This window comes from Sus scrofa, chromosome 17 (assembly GCF_000003025.6).
Source record: "Sus scrofa isolate TJ Tabasco breed Duroc chromosome 17, Sscrofa11.1, whole genome shotgun sequence".
NCBI lineage: Eukaryota > Metazoa > Chordata > Mammalia > Artiodactyla > Suidae > Sus > Sus scrofa.
Genome location: NC_010459.5, coordinates 59,283,940 through 59,300,533, shown reverse-complemented (window position 1 = coordinate 59,300,533; position 16,594 = coordinate 59,283,940). Strand labels below are relative to the sequence as shown.

The window sequence follows — 16,594 nt, the reverse complement described above, 5'->3', positions numbered from 1 at the left end:
ATGAAGCCCCAGATCCTGTTTTTGTTTGTTTGTTTTGGCCACAGTGTACAGCAGCTTGATGTGGGATCTCAGTTCCCACACCAGGGGTCGAACCCCGGTCGCAGCAGGGAGTCCTAAGCCCTAGACCACCAGGCAACTCCTGAGAGCTAATAACTTAAATGAAATGCACCAATTCCTCAAAAAGGATGCATTATCACAATTCACCAAGTTTGAATAGCACTACAACTATTAAGCAAACCGAATCCATAATTTAAAAACACTCCAAAAAGCAGTCTCCAGGTCCTATTTCTAACTGATGAACGCTACCTAATGTTTAAAGAAGAATGAACAATAATTCTACACAACTTCTTCCAGGGAATGGAAGAGGAAGGAGCATTTCCCATTAATTTCATGAGGCCAGCTATTACCCCGACACCAAAACCAGACAAAGACAGTCCAGGGAGAAAAAAAACAACCCTACAGAGCAATATCCCTTTGTGAATATAGATTCAAAATCCTTCACAAAATACTAGCAAATAGATTCTGCAAACATAGAAAGAATTACACACCATAACCCGGAGCCCCGGGGCTGCGTCAGTGTAATCCATTGTATTTACAGAGCAAAGAAGGAAAAGCACATGGTTATATGTCAATTGCTATAGAAAAAGCTTTTGACAAAAGTCCACACCTATTCACGATGAAATCTCTCAGAAAACAGAAATAGAGGGAAAGCCTCTCGGCTTGATGAAGTGCACCTAAGAAACATCTAGAGCTAACGTTACCCTTAATGGCAGAAACCTGACTACTTCCTCCCAAAAACCAGGCACAAGAGGGAGGTATCACTCATCACTTTTATGTAACATAGTGCTGGAAGTTCTGGCCGGTGCAACAAAGCAAGAAAGACAATAAAAGACATACAGACAGGAGAGCAGGAAATAAAACTGTCTGTATTTGCAGACCACGTAAGAATCTATGTAGAAAATCCCTAGAAATTAAAAAAAAAAAAAAATTTTTTTTTCTAGGAGTTTCCTGATAGCCTATTGGTTAAAGACTCTGTGTTGTCACTGCTGAGGCTCAGGTTCAATTCTTAGCCTGGGAACTTCTACCTGCTTCTACCCCCAAAAAAACATCTTTTGAGAACTAATAGGTAAGTTCAGCAAAGTCACAGGATACAAGATCAACACAAAAATCAATTCTATTCTATATACTAGCAAGGAACAGTTGGAAACCAAAATTTTAAATGCAATGCCATTTATAATCACTAAAAAAATTGAAATATTTAGGTGTAAAACTAACAAAACACACACAGGACCTATCTGCTGAACACTACCAAACACTGATGAAAAACTCAAAGAAAATCTAAATAAATAAAAAGACATATCGGAGTTCCCGTCGTGGTGCAGTAATTAACGAATCTGACTAGGAACCATGAGGTTGCGGGTTCAATCCCTGGCCTCGCTCGGTGGGTTAAGAATCCGGCACTGCCATGAGCTATGGTGTAGGTCACAGACATGGCTCAGATCCCGTGTGGCTGTGGCTCTGGCGTGGGCCGGTGGCTACAGCTCTGATTGGACCCCTAGTCTGGGAACCTCCATATGCTGCGGGAGCAGCCCTAGAAAAGGCAAAAAGACACACACACAAAAAAAAATGTTTTAAATAAAATAAAAAGACATATGGTGTTCATGGATTGGCAGATTGAACATAATAAAGATGTCAGTTCTTTCTGAATTGATATACAAGCTTAATTCAATTCCTATCAAACTCCCAGTAAGGTTTTTTGTTTGTTTTCGTGGGCATAGACCAGATTATGCTAAATTGTATATAGAAAGGTAAAGAACTAAAATAAAATAACTCAGTTCTGAAAAAGGATAATAAAATGGGAGGAATCAGTCTACCTTATTCGAAAATGCATCACAGAACATCAGTAATCAAGACGGTATCATGCTGGCAGAGGAACAGACCCACAGGTCAACTGAACAGCGTTCTTTAAAAGAAACAGAAATAGACGCCCACAAATAGCCACACCTGGTTCTTAGCAAAAGTTCAAAAGCAATTTGATGGAGGGAGTGTAACCTTTTCAAACATTGTGCTGGAGCAATTGGCACCCATAAACAAAAAAATAACCTCTACCAAACCTCACATCTTACTTATACAAACCTTAACTCAAAATATAAAACAGGCTTAAGTGTAAACTGCAAAACTATGAGGCCCTAGGGGAAAAAAAAAGAAACCTTAGGAGAAAATCTTCAGAATCCAGGGCACAGGATGGAGTCTGGGATCTCAGACTTGATACAAAAAGCATGAGCCATAAGAGGAAAACTTGACAAATTGGACCTCAACAAAGTTAAAAAATATTTGCTCAGTGAGAGCCCCTGCTCTGAAGAGAATGAAAACACCAGCTACAAACCAGAAGAAAATATTTGCAAACCCCCATAGCTGACAAAGGACTCGGATCTAGAATATGAAAATTTAACATTAAAAACAACAACAACAATCCAATCAGAAAATGAGCAAAAGACATGAAGAGACACATCACCAAAGATATACCGATGCAAACAAGCACATGAAAAGAGGTCCAGCACCATTAACCACCGGAGAAATGCAGACTGGAACCACAGCGAGATACCACTGCACATCCATCAGGATGGCAGAGACAAGAAACGGCGACAACGCCAAAGGCAGGTGAAGATGTGGAAATACGAGGTGAGCTGCTGGCGTGGATAGAAAGCGGTCAGCCGTTCTGGAAAAAAGTTTGGCAATTTCTTTTTTTAAAAAAATTAAACATGAAACTACCATTCAACCCAGGAATTACATGCCTGGCCTTTTATTCCAGAAAATGAGAACTTAACACAAGAGCCTGTACACAAATGCCCAGAGCAGCTTTATTTGTAATAGCTGAAAATGGAGATCAGTCGTGATGTCCTCAAACAGATGACTGTTTATACCAACTGGTACATCCACATCGTGGAATATTACTCAGTTGTGAAAAGGAGTGAACTATTAGATGGAACAACTTAGATGAATCTCCAGAGAATTGTGCTGAGTGAAAAAAATCAGTCCCAAAGGTCACACACACACTTTAATTTCTTTCTTTCTTACTTTTTGGTTTTTGTGTGTGTGTGTGTGTGTGTGCTTTTTACGGCCCCCATCAGCATATGCAAGCTCCCAGGCTAAGGGGTCAGATCAGAGCTACAGCTGCCGGCCTAAGCCACAGCCATAGCAACACGGGACCTGAGCCAAGTCTGCAACCTACACCCCAGTTCACGGCAACACCAGATCCTTAACCCACTGAGTGAGGCCAGGGATGGAACCTGCATTCTCATGGATCCTAGTCGTGTTCATTAACCACTGGGCCATGAAGGTAACTCTTATTTTTTCCATTTTTTATTGAAGTGCAGTTGATGTGTAATATTATGTAAACTACAGATTATGCAATACAGTATAATCGAGTGCAATACAGTGATTTACAATTTGTAAAGGGTGTAGTCCATTTGGGTGCTATACAATAGTAATTATATTCCCTGCATTGTACAATATATCCCTGTAGCTTATTTTTTTATTTTTTCATGATTTGTATTTTCCATCATGGCTGGTTGGCAGCGTCCTGTCACTTTTCTACTGCACAGCAAGGTGACCCAGCCACACACACATGCATACGTTCTTTTTTCTCACATGATCCTGCTCCAGCCTAAGGGACTAGACAGAGTTCCCAGTGCTGTCCAGCAGGACCTGTAGCTTATTTTATAACCGTTTGTTGTACGTTTTAATCCCCTCCCCCTTCCCTTTGCCCCACTGGTAACCACTAGTTTGCTCTCTCTCTGAGTCTGCTTCCTTTTTTGCTATATTCACTAGTTTCTTGTATTTTTTTAGGTTCCACATGAGTGACAGCATGTGCTACGTGTCTTTCTCTGTCTGACAGTTCACGTAGCATAATGCCCTCCATGCCTGCCCATGTGGCGGCAAAGGGCAAAATTTCATTCTTTTTTATGGCTGAGCAGTATTCCATTGTTATATGTACCAGATCTTCTTTATCCATTATCTGTCGATGGACACCTAGGCTGCTTCTGTATCTTCCCTGTTATAAATAATGCTGCTATGGACACGGAGGTGCATACATCTTTTCAGATGAGTGGTTTGGTGTGGTTTGGTTTACCCAGGAGGAGCAGTGCTGGGTCACATGGAGGTTCTGTTTTTTCATTTATTAACACTCTTGAAATGACAGATTGTAGAACCGGAGAACAGACGGATCGTTACCAGGGGTTGTTAAGAGGGGGAGAGTGGGACGGAGGTGGGTGTGGCCCCAAGAGATGCCTGTGGCGGTGGAAGGGCCTGCGGCGGAAACGAGGCGTCGGCTGTGATTTGGCAGATGTCGCCGCGGGGTGGGGCCGGGACTGGGTAACAGTACAGAGGGTCTCTGTGGATGAGTTCTCGCAGCTGCATGCAAACCTGCAGTGATCTCCACCCGAAGTGATAAATTGTAAATAACTACGTAAAAAGAGGGAGCACTGAGACAGGAGCAACCTTCGCAGTGTATGAGTCCATGTCATTTAACGCAGCATCTAGACTTTACCTAGACCCACACCCCTGGGTGCGGGTGCCACAAGGCTGCCCTTGGACAAACACGGACTCGGCCAACGCACATCGTCTTCCTTGGCAGAGGATCAACTCCCTTACCTTAGAGACCCTTATATTCAAATGGCATTTTCTAGCACTACCGTCCGAGGAGAGGCTTCGCCATTGCACGAGTGCAAAACGGTCACGGTGAAACCAGGACAAGCGCAATGAGGACGCGCACAGACCTCTCACTGGGTTGGAGGCCAGAGCTGGGAAAGGCTGGGGGGCAAGCCCAGGACGGCCCTGCAGAGACTCCTGAATGCCACAGTGGCACTCAGGCTAGTGTGCCCCTCCCGACCACGCCACACCCGGCGGGAGGAACTGCCCCGGGGCCTCAGGCAAGACCTGCCTTTGAACCTTTGCTCTGCTCCCTGCAAACCTCATGACTTTGACTAAGTCACCAGCTGGGTTTCCCTTGTCTAAAAGGGGCTCGGAGTTCCCGCTGCGACAGTGGGATCAGCAGCATCCTGGAGCGCTGGGACGCAGGTTCAGATGGCCTGCCGGGCACAGTGGGTTAAGGATCCAGTGGCGCCTCAGCTGCGGCCTAGGCCGCAACTATGGCTCAGATCCGACCCCTGGCCCGGGAACGCCATATGCCCGGGGCGGCCAAAAAAGAAAATAGACAGACAGATAGATAGATAGTGGGGCTCATGCCCACTCGTTCAAAGCACGGCCACCAGCGGGCATCCCACAGGGTGTCCCCCTTTGTCACACACTGATGCCCCACCTCCCTTCTCCCTTCGGGGCCTCGGCGTGCGTGTCTGTGGCTTCTACTGCGAGAAAGGCCTGGCTGGCACCCGTCTGCCCCCCGCCCCGGGGGCCTCCTTCCCCTCAGCAACGAGACAGTGATGATTCAGGTTGGGGGGGGCTCCCTCCCCCAACTTCCTGGTCAAAGTAAAACGCAGGAAGCCCATCTTCATCTCCCCGCTTCGCAGAGCCCTCCTGCCGCCCCCGAGCCTTCTCCGCAACCTCGACCGCGCTCTCCTTGCTGTCAGTCTCGTGGGCCCGCTGCTTGCCCTTAGCTGGGGCGATAGAATTAGGGTGAGTACAAGGCACATTATTTTAAACGGGCCCTGACATTTGGTCTGCTTTTCCCAGTCTGCTGATGTTATCGGGCCTCTGACTTGCATCCTGCCCCCTTGCATTCTGGCAGATAACATCTCTGGTTTCAGTCTCACAGAAAGATTTGCCACGGGAACGGGGAAGCATACCACCTCTCAGAACGCGGGCTCCAGGCCTTATCTGACAGACCCTCCAGCTCTCAGCTATTTTGGATACTGGGAACCCAAATATATGATTAAATACATGGTCCAGGGTCCGTGGCCCCTTGTAAATCTCATTGAAAAACGCTACCCTTGGGTGGCGGATCCGTAGAACCGCTATAAACAGGGTCTCTTAGCAAATACTTTGATATTTAGATTACACTATACGTTTTGTTTTTCAAACTCTCAGGCGATCAGGATGGAAGTTTCTAGCCAATTCACACCTCCAGTTTAATTAGGTCTATCGTGGAAAGAAGAACTGCTTACAAAGCAACAAATTTCCTCATAGGCTGTTTTCTGTTCCGCAGGACAGGGATGGTGGACTTGGACTCTGACAGTCATTATGAGTTGCTGTAAATATTTTGACAAAATAACAGTCGTGTTCAACACACAAGAGGATTACCGAACTGGGTCAGACCCAGTTTTACGTAGCACTTTCTTTTTTTAACTGTGTGCTTGAAGGTAAATATATCATTAAGAGCACAGGGTAAAAAAGAGTTGTTTTTAGAAGAAAACAGAAAAAAACCTGGCCTCTTCTACACGCTCATCTTGTAGAGTAGGGTACCTACCTTGATGGAGAGTGATGTGTTTGCAGTCAGTGTTGCTCCGATTCAAACACAAATGACCCGGGCCGACACTGAGGAGCCCTCCGGGGCCCCAGAAAAGACACCTGGGCAGGCCACCTGGAGCGGGGGGCCGCCGGCCTGGCCCTCCCTCCACTCTCTCTGCTGAGATGCCTCAGGCCTCCTTCCAGGCCCCGCTCCGCAAAAAGCAGCACCCCAGAGCACAGAGACACCCTCCCCGCGGGGCAGAAAAGCGGGCGGCCTCCCACGGTGTGGCCTCCGGGTCACCTCGGCGTTTCGCCCAGAAAAGCACCACTGTGAGCACCCTGGAGGAGACGTGAGCAGAGACGAAACTCGGGCCGGCTCAGAAATAGGAAGTCGATTATTTTCTATACATTACTTAATGTCACAGTAGCAACCCTCAGAAAACAGGAAGAGAAAGATGCGGGGGGTGCGGGGGGGGGCGGGGGGAGAAACAGAGCCGCAGCTGAGGCCTTTAGTCACGGTGACGGCGGCGCTCACCACCCGTGCACAGAGCCTGCTGCCTGGAAGTGGGGGCTGTCTATGCGGGCTGGTGAGAATGCCAGCCTGGGCGCTCCTCTTCCTGGATGTGGGGTTGGGGGGCCGTCTGCAGGGCCAGCCCGCGGATGCTGGAGGTCCCCCAGGGCCCAGGTGGAGCCTTGCCACGCAAGTGATGATGGCGACAGACCTCCAATGGTGCGCTCAACATCAAAAGGTTTGCATTAACTTTTGTTTTCAAGACATTGTACAACATCGTCTTGACGACAGCATTGGGGACGCCCCTAGAATCTGCAGCCACAGCGAGCCCTGCGTCTCCCCACCCTGGTTCCCCGCCCTCCTCTCTCTGACTCTGGGAGAAGCCAACACAGGCGGGATGGGGAGGGTGCGTGTGCCATGGACAATACATACAGTCCATGAATGTATAAAACACGACGTATAAAAGTTCAATATATATACATGAAAATAGGTATTCTCACTGGTGGAGGCTGAGAAGCAAAATGAGTGTCTAAGCCAGAAGAGGAGACGATTTGGGACACGGGACAGACCAGATACAGACTGGTGGCACATTAACTCGTCAAGGCTTTCCCGCTGCTTTGATATGTGCCTTTTTTCCCCACTGGGGAGAGGGAGGTTTCCCTACCCCACTTTGCCACCAGTAACGTCCAGCTGGTCTAAGCCGCACGTTGAGACAGGTTGCGTTTGGGAAGGAGTTTCATCTGGCTGAGTGAGCTCTCCTTTGGGAGAACAAAATCATACAGATTCTCATGTCTTCCCTCCATAGACTGCCAGCCTCAATGCCTAAGCACCTCTCTGGCTATGTGAGCCACCACCTATGCAAGAGGCCACAGGTAGCGGGCAGGCTAAGAACGGGAAAGAGGGTAGAGCTGCAGATGATGCTTCAACCATGTAGCAGCACCATCCCTCCAGCACCCCTTCCCCGGGACCCTCAGAACCCAGCACTGACACCGGCATCCATTTTCATTCACTGGTACCTGTTTGTTTGTTTGGTATGGATTTTTTTTTTTTCCTTTTAATGGCCACACCTGCGGCATATGGAAGTTCACAAGCCAATGACTGAATCAGAGCTACCACTATCAGCCTATACCACAGCCATAGCAACTTGGGATCCGAGCCACATCCGAAAACGACACCGAAGCTTGCAGCAACACCAAAGGCCAGGGATTGAACCTGCATCCTCATGGACCCTATGTCGGGTTCTTAACTGGCTGAGCCACAACAGGAACTCCTCTCCCATTGGTAAGTATCCTAGAACCTTCCCTGGCCACGACATAGAAGCAAAGCGCTATGGGGAGCCTTCCCGGAGGAAAGAGATGAGCTGGGTGTTGCAGGATGTGTAAGAATCTGATGGGCAGAAGCAGCAGCAAGGGGCAGGCTGGGGAGACCTGAAAACACACCAAGGTTGAAGGCTTGTGAGTGCACCCCTGTGCCTGAGAGGGAGAGAGGGCCAGGGGGCAGCTGTGGGCCAGGGGAGGGAGAAGAGGAGGAGGATGTACCATCAAAACGCCAGCCTCACATGCAGAAAGGATGGGCCTTCACCTGGAGTGCGGAGAACTGGAGCAGAGAGCCGTGGAAAGGGATGGAGAAAGGGCTGAGTGCGGCCGGCTGTCTCGGGGCCCAGGCCAGATGTCTCCCCAGGCCTAGCCAGGGAAGCTCACAGGGATGCAGGCATCTCTTCATGCTGAAAGGACTCAGGTTTACCTTTTTTTCTGCCAAGTTACAGTGTGAATGCGCATCATGAACATAAATTAATGGGGAAAGTTTCCTATACAAAAGCTACTTTTGTTTGTTTGTTTATTTATTTATGGCCACTCCTGCAGCATGTGGGAGTTCCGCTGGCCAAGGATCAAACCTGTACCACAGCAGCAACACAAGCTGCTGCAGTGACAATGCCAGATGCTTAACCTGCTGTGCCACGAAGGAACATTCCAACAGCTGCTTTAAAAAAAAAAAAACAAAACCAAATCCCCATACTCTTTTCCACAGAGGTTGTATCAATTTACCTTCCCGCCAACAGTGTAGGAGGGTTCCCTTTTCCCGTGGGGGGGGGGGGGAGAACAGGGACTGGTCACTCTGCTGTACAGCAGAAACTGACACAACAGTGCATATCAACTATACTCCGATAAAATTAAAAAACCCAAGTCCCTTTGGAGTTAACTAGAAATAAATACATCAGCGGATGATTAGGTAAACAAAGTGTGACCTATCCACGCCACGGATGTCCTCCGACAGTAAAAAGACAATGAAGTTCCAGCACCTGCTGGAACATGGGTGGACCCCAGGACTGATGCACTAAGGGAAAGAAGCCGGACACCAAGGCCCCATATCGACTGAGTTCATGTATGTGAAACGACCAGAATAGGCTAATCTGTAGACAGCAAGTAGATTTGTAGCTCCCTCGGGCTGGGGGGAGAGAGAGGAGTGAGTGCTCTGGGTACAGAGGTTATGGGGGGAGCGGAATAGTCTAGAATTAGGTCATAGTGACGAGTGCACAACTCTGAACGTACAAACTCACCAGCTAAAGTCAACAAGTAGACTTTATGGTATGTGAATTCTATCTCAATATAATAAATAATCCCTTGCCTTTCAATCTGCCTGAACACTGCCATGTACCTCAGGCCTCCAGAGCGTGCAGCCGATCACCAACCTGCAAAGCACGTGACAATAGTCACCCAAGAAAGACAAAAATCATTTCCCAATGACTGTGAACTCCCTTGCTTAGGCCTTTATCCCCCATAAGGAAACAAACAAAAAAGATGTATCACTCCCTTGCCAAGAGCAAGGCTCATTTGGCAAAACTGCCGTCTATAATGACTGTTCTTTAAAGCAAAGCTCTCAGGTGCAGCCACAAGAAAAGGCAGCAAAACCAGGACAGGACGTCGGCAGACACCCTGCGTGTCCGGGGGAGACAGGGGCGGGGGTGGGAAATAATGCACGCAAGGCCCCCCCACCCCCCACTGCCGTCCAGAATCTGGGGCCAGGGGAGCAGACTGACCCCCGCGTCTCCCGGGGTTCAGAGCCTTCCCTGACCCCACGTATGCAGTCACGTGGCAGAAAGCCACAGGGAGGGCGGCTGCACCTGGCCGCCTGCTCACTGCTCTGAGAGCAGCCACCTGGCTCAACCAGGACTCAGCATGAGGATGAGTCTGAGCAGGAAATCTGGGGCCTGGGGACCTGGCTCAGCTCACCAGCCAGCAGGGCTCTGAAGCGCTTCTCGGCGCTGCGGATGAGTCAAACCAGAAGTGATACAAGCCAAGACTCTCAGAGCTCGTCCCGGGTGCGTCCCTCACCCCACATCCTGCTGCCTGCCCTTCTCCCCCTGACCTCCAGTGGCCTATGCAAAGCAGCCCAACACAGCATCCAGCGCCCAAAAACCTGTGTTAAGTGAACGGAAACGGATGGAGGCATTTGCTTCCACACCTATACCTACAGTGGGACAATCTGTGACAAGCCAAGGCCATGCAAGACCACTCAGGACCAGGACGAGGGGTTCCCCGCTGGATCAGCAGGTTAGGGACCTGGCGCTGTTACTGCTGTGGTGCAGGTTTCACCCCCAGCCGGGGAGCTTCCGAATGCTCTGGGCGTGGCCAAAAGGCAAGACCAATCAGGAGAGACAACCACCCCTCTTCCCTGGGCTCTCCTGAGACAGACACCTCTTGTTCTTGCCGGGATCATCTATCCCACGTGTTCCCCTGAGTTACCTGACACCCTGCACAATGTCAGCCCTCAGTCAATGTCAGCTGATGGCAAACCCTATCAAATCCCTCAGGCCTGGAGCCTTGCACTGGGGGACTCAGAGGCCTAAGCCAGTGGGACCTGCCCAGCATGGAAAACTCAAGGGCTGCAAGCTCATCAAATGCAGAGGGCATCGTGCATCACGGCGGGCTTCACAGAGGAGGTGGGGGCATGAGCGTTACACGGCCCACCCTGGGGCCTACGACCAGTGTGTGGGAACACGTGCTCAGATTTTCATTTAAGCCCCTCCCTCTCTGGGCTCCATTCCCCTTCCTGTCCACGTTGTCAAAAGAGGTTGCCATCACCATCCATGTCTAATGCCAGCTGAGTTCAAACCTGCTGAGTCCCTTTCGGAAGCAGCACCCCATGGACACGTGACACGGTCCCGACGGCTGTTCTCATTTCTGGGCAGATGGAAAAGTGCCTCCCCCTCCCCTCGAAGTGTGACGGCATGAGTGGCCCGTGTAATTATCTGTGCGCGCGTCCTTAGTGCCACTTCAACACTGTTTTTATCTAAAACATGATGCACCCAGCCAGCTTTTGCTTCTCCACCCTAGTGGAGGTCAAGGTTCGGCTGCATAATTGAAATGGAAACGTTATTTCCCCCACCCACCCACCCGAGTTCCCTCACCTCCGCCTCCTCCTGCTGAGGAGGGAGGCGCTGTTGGACTGTGGAAGGGCCACTGGCCTTGGCTGGGACTCCAGGGCCGGCTTTCTGGGGGATGTGACCGGTGCCCCCGCTTCCAGTGGGGCGGGAAGGGAAAGGGCTGGACCCCAGCCTGCCGAGAACCCCTGCCCCAAGCGGCACAGCATCTTCTCTGTAGTTGCTTTTCATCATTTAATTGGTCGCAAGCTGTAATCACAGGTGCTGTGGTCAGGACGCACTTGGGTAACAACCACGACGAGAACTCCCCGGGCACTCGCTTTTTCTAAAGGTGTCGGCAAAGGCATCACTCAACTCTCATGCGGACGCTCAAACAGAAACCCAGCCTTCAGGGAAAGACCGCGAATGTCTAAGGAAGGCACCAGTGTCTGCCCCTCTGCTGTGAACGTGTGCCTGTGAGGCGCTCGAGATGGGCACCGTGGAATGTGGGAATGCTCTGTGCCAACTCTGCCATGTTCCCATAAACTGAAAAGTCTTCCCAAATAAAAAGGTTATTAAAAATTTTTAAGGGAGTGGGGTGGACTGGGAGTTTGGGATGAGTCGATGCAAACTGGTACCCTTAGACAAGCAATGAGGTCCTGCTGTACAGCACAGGGACCTATATCCAGTCTCTGTGGTGGAACGTGATGGAAGATACATGCGGAAAGGAGTGTGTACCCAGGTGTGACCGGGTCACTTTGCTGTGCAGCAGAAAGTGACAGAAGGTTGTAAATCAACTATGCTTTATTAAAAAAATTTTTGCTAGCCCCACCTAAAGTTACAGAAGGAAACTTTTTCTAAAGGAGACGGCACCCAGGGCCTGCGCGGCCGTCTTGGGAAACGGCAGGTCAGACAGGCTGTGTGTCGGCCCCAGGGGGCCGAGGGAGGAAGCAGAAAGATGCCCCTTGCCATGACGTGGGGCTCAAAGGGCAGAGGGCAGAAGTTTGCCAAGACGACGTCCTTCTGCCGCTCAAGACGGTTTCCCCACATTGTGTCCCTCCCTGTGCGGTGAAGGACGCCCCCCGCTTTCCAGAACAGCCCCCATCTCACTGGTGGAGATTCGCTGTCAAGCTGGCTCCTGCTCGCACCAGGCTGGGAAGGCAGTGCGTCCGGGGAAAGACTCACAGCCTCCCAGGCCCATCGCACACGATGCTCCCAGTGTTCTCCCACCGTAGCTCCCTGCCAAGTTCACCTCCCCAGACCATGGCCCTGACTGTGCCCTCGCGGAGCCACACAGGAGGAAAGTGGCTGAGGGACCCGCAGAGACGGGGGCATTCTGTTTCCCTGTAAACTGCAACCCTGTTTAGGAAGATGTGCTGGGGCTCTCGAGCCCTGGGCTATCAGACTTTTAATCATCAGGTGTAAAAACGAAATCATTTTCAGCACCTGCAGTGATTTTTGTGGGTGTCGCCCACTGTTTCTGTAGATTAATTTTTTAGACCAGAAAGAAAAAGCCTCACATCTCATCTATAACAAGAAAAACTGGTTTCCCTCTTCCCTCTCGCTCTCGAAAGTTTCTTACATAAGGAGTTTGTTTTCTTTTTTCTTCTTTCTTTCTTTTTTTTTTTTTAAGGGGAAGAGGTCACTGGTCCAGATGGGGAACAAAATGGAAAGCCTAAGTCCCCACCCCATCCCTTGGGAGACTAGCTATCAGTGTCTTTCCGATGTATTTACAAAAACAATATGTTTAAACATTTGAATAAACAGATTAAAACACAGATTTGTACATCAGCCTCTGCCAGCTGCTCCTCCCCAGCCAAGAATCCTTTTGTCCTTGTGAAACCGAATGAGGACAATTCCTCGAATCCAAGTCCGCGCCTGAGAGGGCCCAGGGATTTGATTTTCTCTTCCTCTGGGTGGCCTCTGGTCTCACATGCTGGCTTCATTCCCCACTGTCCCAGTCTCCGGTTGTGTTCCTACTGCAAGCCCCACCCCCACCCCCACCCCCCGCCCCCCAAGTCCTCTTTGGGAGAAAGCAGAGCTCAAATTGTAAGGCGCCCAGTTCCCCGAGTTCAGAATCCCACTGGTACCCGGAGGAAACAGCTGCCTGACCACAGGCCCCCTCTCCCCGGGGGCACAGGGACCACTGTCCCAGCTCCCTGCAGGACTTGTTTCTAAGCACTAAGGACCTCAGGGTCTTTGGTGGCACACCAGGGAAACACACGGCTCATCCATACTTTCTTTTTTTTTTTGGCTTTTTACAGCCGCACTTGCAGCATATGGAGGGTCCCAGGCGAGGGGTCGAATCAGAGCTGCAGCTGCTGGCCTAAACCATAGCCATAGCCACACCAGATCCAAGCTGCGTCTGTGACCTACATCACAACTTGCAGCAATGGCAGATCCTTAAACTGCTGAGGCCAGAGATCAAACCCACATCCTCATGGACACTAGGCAGGTCTTTAACCCTCTGAGCCACAACAGGACTCCTCACCCATAGCTTCTCTATGGCAACCCTGGCTCCACGCCCTCCAGCACACCTCTCAAGGCTGACGATGAGGTTTCCTAGCGGAGGAGAGAGATCATTCCCAGTAGGATTCAGCCCCGGACCTACAGCCATTCTTCCACCCCTTCATTTTAAAGATCACAGAGGTGGACCAGAAGCCACCTCACCGGAGCCCAGGCCATTACCCACACCACCAGACCGTGGCTGTTCACGATGGTGTCAAGTGCACATCCCTGCAAAGGTGGGCACCGTGCAGGCACATGCAGGTGGAAAGGGCGATGCATGCACGCGCCCAGCCTGGCCTGTCTTCCTGTCCACGAAGAGCCGTCCAAGCTGTGCCTTCACTTCCCGCTGCCTGGAGAAGGTTTTATCTTCACTAGACTGTTCTTTAGTCTTTTCAGTGACCCGACCCGTGAGCAAGACGACTGAGGGGGAACAAGCACAAAACTCAACCCCAAAATGCAATGAAGACAGAAAACCTCACCCTCCAAGGCGACAGGGAAATCACCTTCGCCAAACACTTAATAGCAATCAGGTCCCAAGACCTATTCTAGGTCAAAGGAACAGGGGACTAGACAGAGAGGTCCCTGTCCTCAGTAGACTGACATCTTGCAGCAGGAGATAATCACGAAGAAGACAAATGCGTCGATGCGCGAGGTCACTTCAGACAGAGGAAGTGCGACGGAGAGAGAAAAACGGCGTGGAAGGACACGGGTGAAAAGACCTGAACTAGAAGAAAGATTCGGCCATGGGGAAATCTGCGCACAAGCAGTTCTAGACCAAAGGAATGTGACATGCAAAGGTCCTGGGGCAAGCGCTCACTTGGCAAGTTAAAACAGCAGAGGCTGATGGGAGTGCAGAATAACAGCAAAGAGAAGAATGCTAGACATGAGGCCAGAGTTTGTGCAGAGGACAAGGGATGTAGAGCTTTTGAGGCCACAGGAGAAATTTCATTCTAAGTAGTTGAGGACACAGCACAGATCAAGAGAGTAGTTGAGAGAAATAGGGTCAGGACAGAAGAAGGAACTTTTCAGAGTCCGGGGTGGGACACTGGATGAGGGAAAGTGGATGGAAAAAGAAAGAAGATAAACGTCGCACGTTTTGCTGGGGACCACGTGTCTCCTTCCTTCTGCCGCAGACACCTGAGCAAAGAGCCCTGCCGTGTGCTGCTCTGCGACGGGGCCACACAGGTCCCCCAAAGCGTCGTGTGTGCGTTCTGTGCGGCTGACCCACGTGCACGTCCTTGTGCTGGAGGCGGGTTTCTCTATCCCACAGTGGGAGAAACGGATCCAGACTGTCCGAGTGGCGCATCCTCCACAAGGCGTGGCCCGGCTTTCCAGGCATCGGGGGTCTCTGCGTCGGCCAGGGCCCCACGCAGCCTCCACCTCGTGGCTCACGCGGCAGGACAGCACATTGACTGTAGTGACCGCTTATCCGTCAGCTTCTGTCACTGTTCTGGGCCCTCCTTGGAGATGAGGCAGATTTTAACTTTCTTAGCCCAGCTCCAAGTAGGACTGGGTAAGGCAAGTGTGGGACAAAGCTGCTCAGCCGTGACGGGCCAGCAGAGGCGGCCTGCGGCTCCTGTCGAGGAAAGGGCTTCCTCCAGCACAAAATGCCAGGGCGGCAGTTCCCTCTCCCAGGCTGGGCTGCCAAAGCCACTTCCTAGCGGGTCCTTGTCCCTCTAGAGCCTAGCATGGCAGGGCCATCTGACCTAGGACCCTCCCTTCCGAGGCTGGGCCGGGGGGCCCTGAGGCCATCGGGCAGGTTCGTCCAGCCTCCCAATCAGGTCTTGGCAGCCGGGAGACCCAGGCCGCCCCAGCAGCATCCTGCACAATTAAGCACTTCACCCTGTGGGCCTTGGAGCACAGTCTCTGGGGGAAGCAATCTGCCTGCTGCTGTGTGGGAAGCCCAGCCTGTGAAGATGCCCGCCCAGGGAGGGGAGCCGAACAGAAAGCAGGCCCTGACCCTCCCAAAAGTCAGGCAGCGGGCTCAGGCGTGCTTCGTGTCCTGCTGACTCCTTCCTGTACTCCTGGGGTCAGTTGTGCAGAATGCGGCCCCGGGGGCAGTGCTCGGAGAGTACCGGCTGGGAGCCAGCGCATGTGTTCTCTGACGGAAGCGGGACAGGAGCCAAGTGAGCCGAGCTCGGGAGCAGGGTCTGCGGGCGCCGCTGGGCTTGGTGGGCTGGGGACGGTGGAGGCAGCTGAGCGGGCTTTTAGCTGAGTGTAAGGCCCACTGCCAGCCCAAGGCCAGGGCCTACCTTCACCCTGAGGGCCTTTGCAAACCAAAGGGCGGCTTATCCTTTTTTTTTTTTTTTTTCCTTTTGGTCATTTTAGGGCCACACCCAGGGCTTAAGGAAGTCCCCAGGCTAGGGATCGAATCAGAGCTGAAGCTGCTGGCCTACACCACAGCCACAGCCATACAGGATCTGCATCTGTGACCCACCCCACAGCTCACGGGAATGCCAGATCCTTAACCCACTGAGCGAGGCCAGGGATCAAACTCACAACCTCATGGTTACTAATGCAGTTCTTAACCCACTGAAGCACAATGGGAACTCAAACCCCACTTGTTCTGCATCCCAGCCAGGCCGGGCCTTTTAGCTCCTTCACTCCTGCCCAAGTGTCCCAGTGTCCCTCCCTTTCCTCTGCACGTCATCACCTTACACCAAACCTGCACGTCTCACTCAGTTCTGAGGGCCTCCAGGAAGCCCAAGAAGATGCCAGCTCCCTGACCAGGTCAGACCTGCCCACACTCGCCACAGCTACAATTCAACAATTAGCCTGTCCTCACTGGCTGAGCCTCGAAACCCCACAGC

At 51.2% G+C, this 16,594-nt stretch overlaps 1 protein-coding gene across 3 annotated transcripts in view; it reads right to left on the bottom strand.

Moving 5' to 3' along the window:
• The window catches only part of ZNF831 (zinc finger protein 831), a 109,242-nt gene that overhangs the window by 85,950 nt on the left and 6,698 nt on the right, over positions 1-16,594 (bottom strand). The window contains exon 1 of one of the 3 annotated variants that reach the window (XM_013985523.2): positions 6,425-7,987. The exons of 1 other annotated variant lie outside the window; for it this stretch is intronic. The gene's annotated coding sequence lies outside the window, so the exon portion shown is untranslated. Of the gene's footprint in view, positions 1-6,424; positions 7,988-16,594 lie in introns of those variants that run through there. One more of the 3 variants, XM_013985522.2, reaches the window with a different exon arrangement.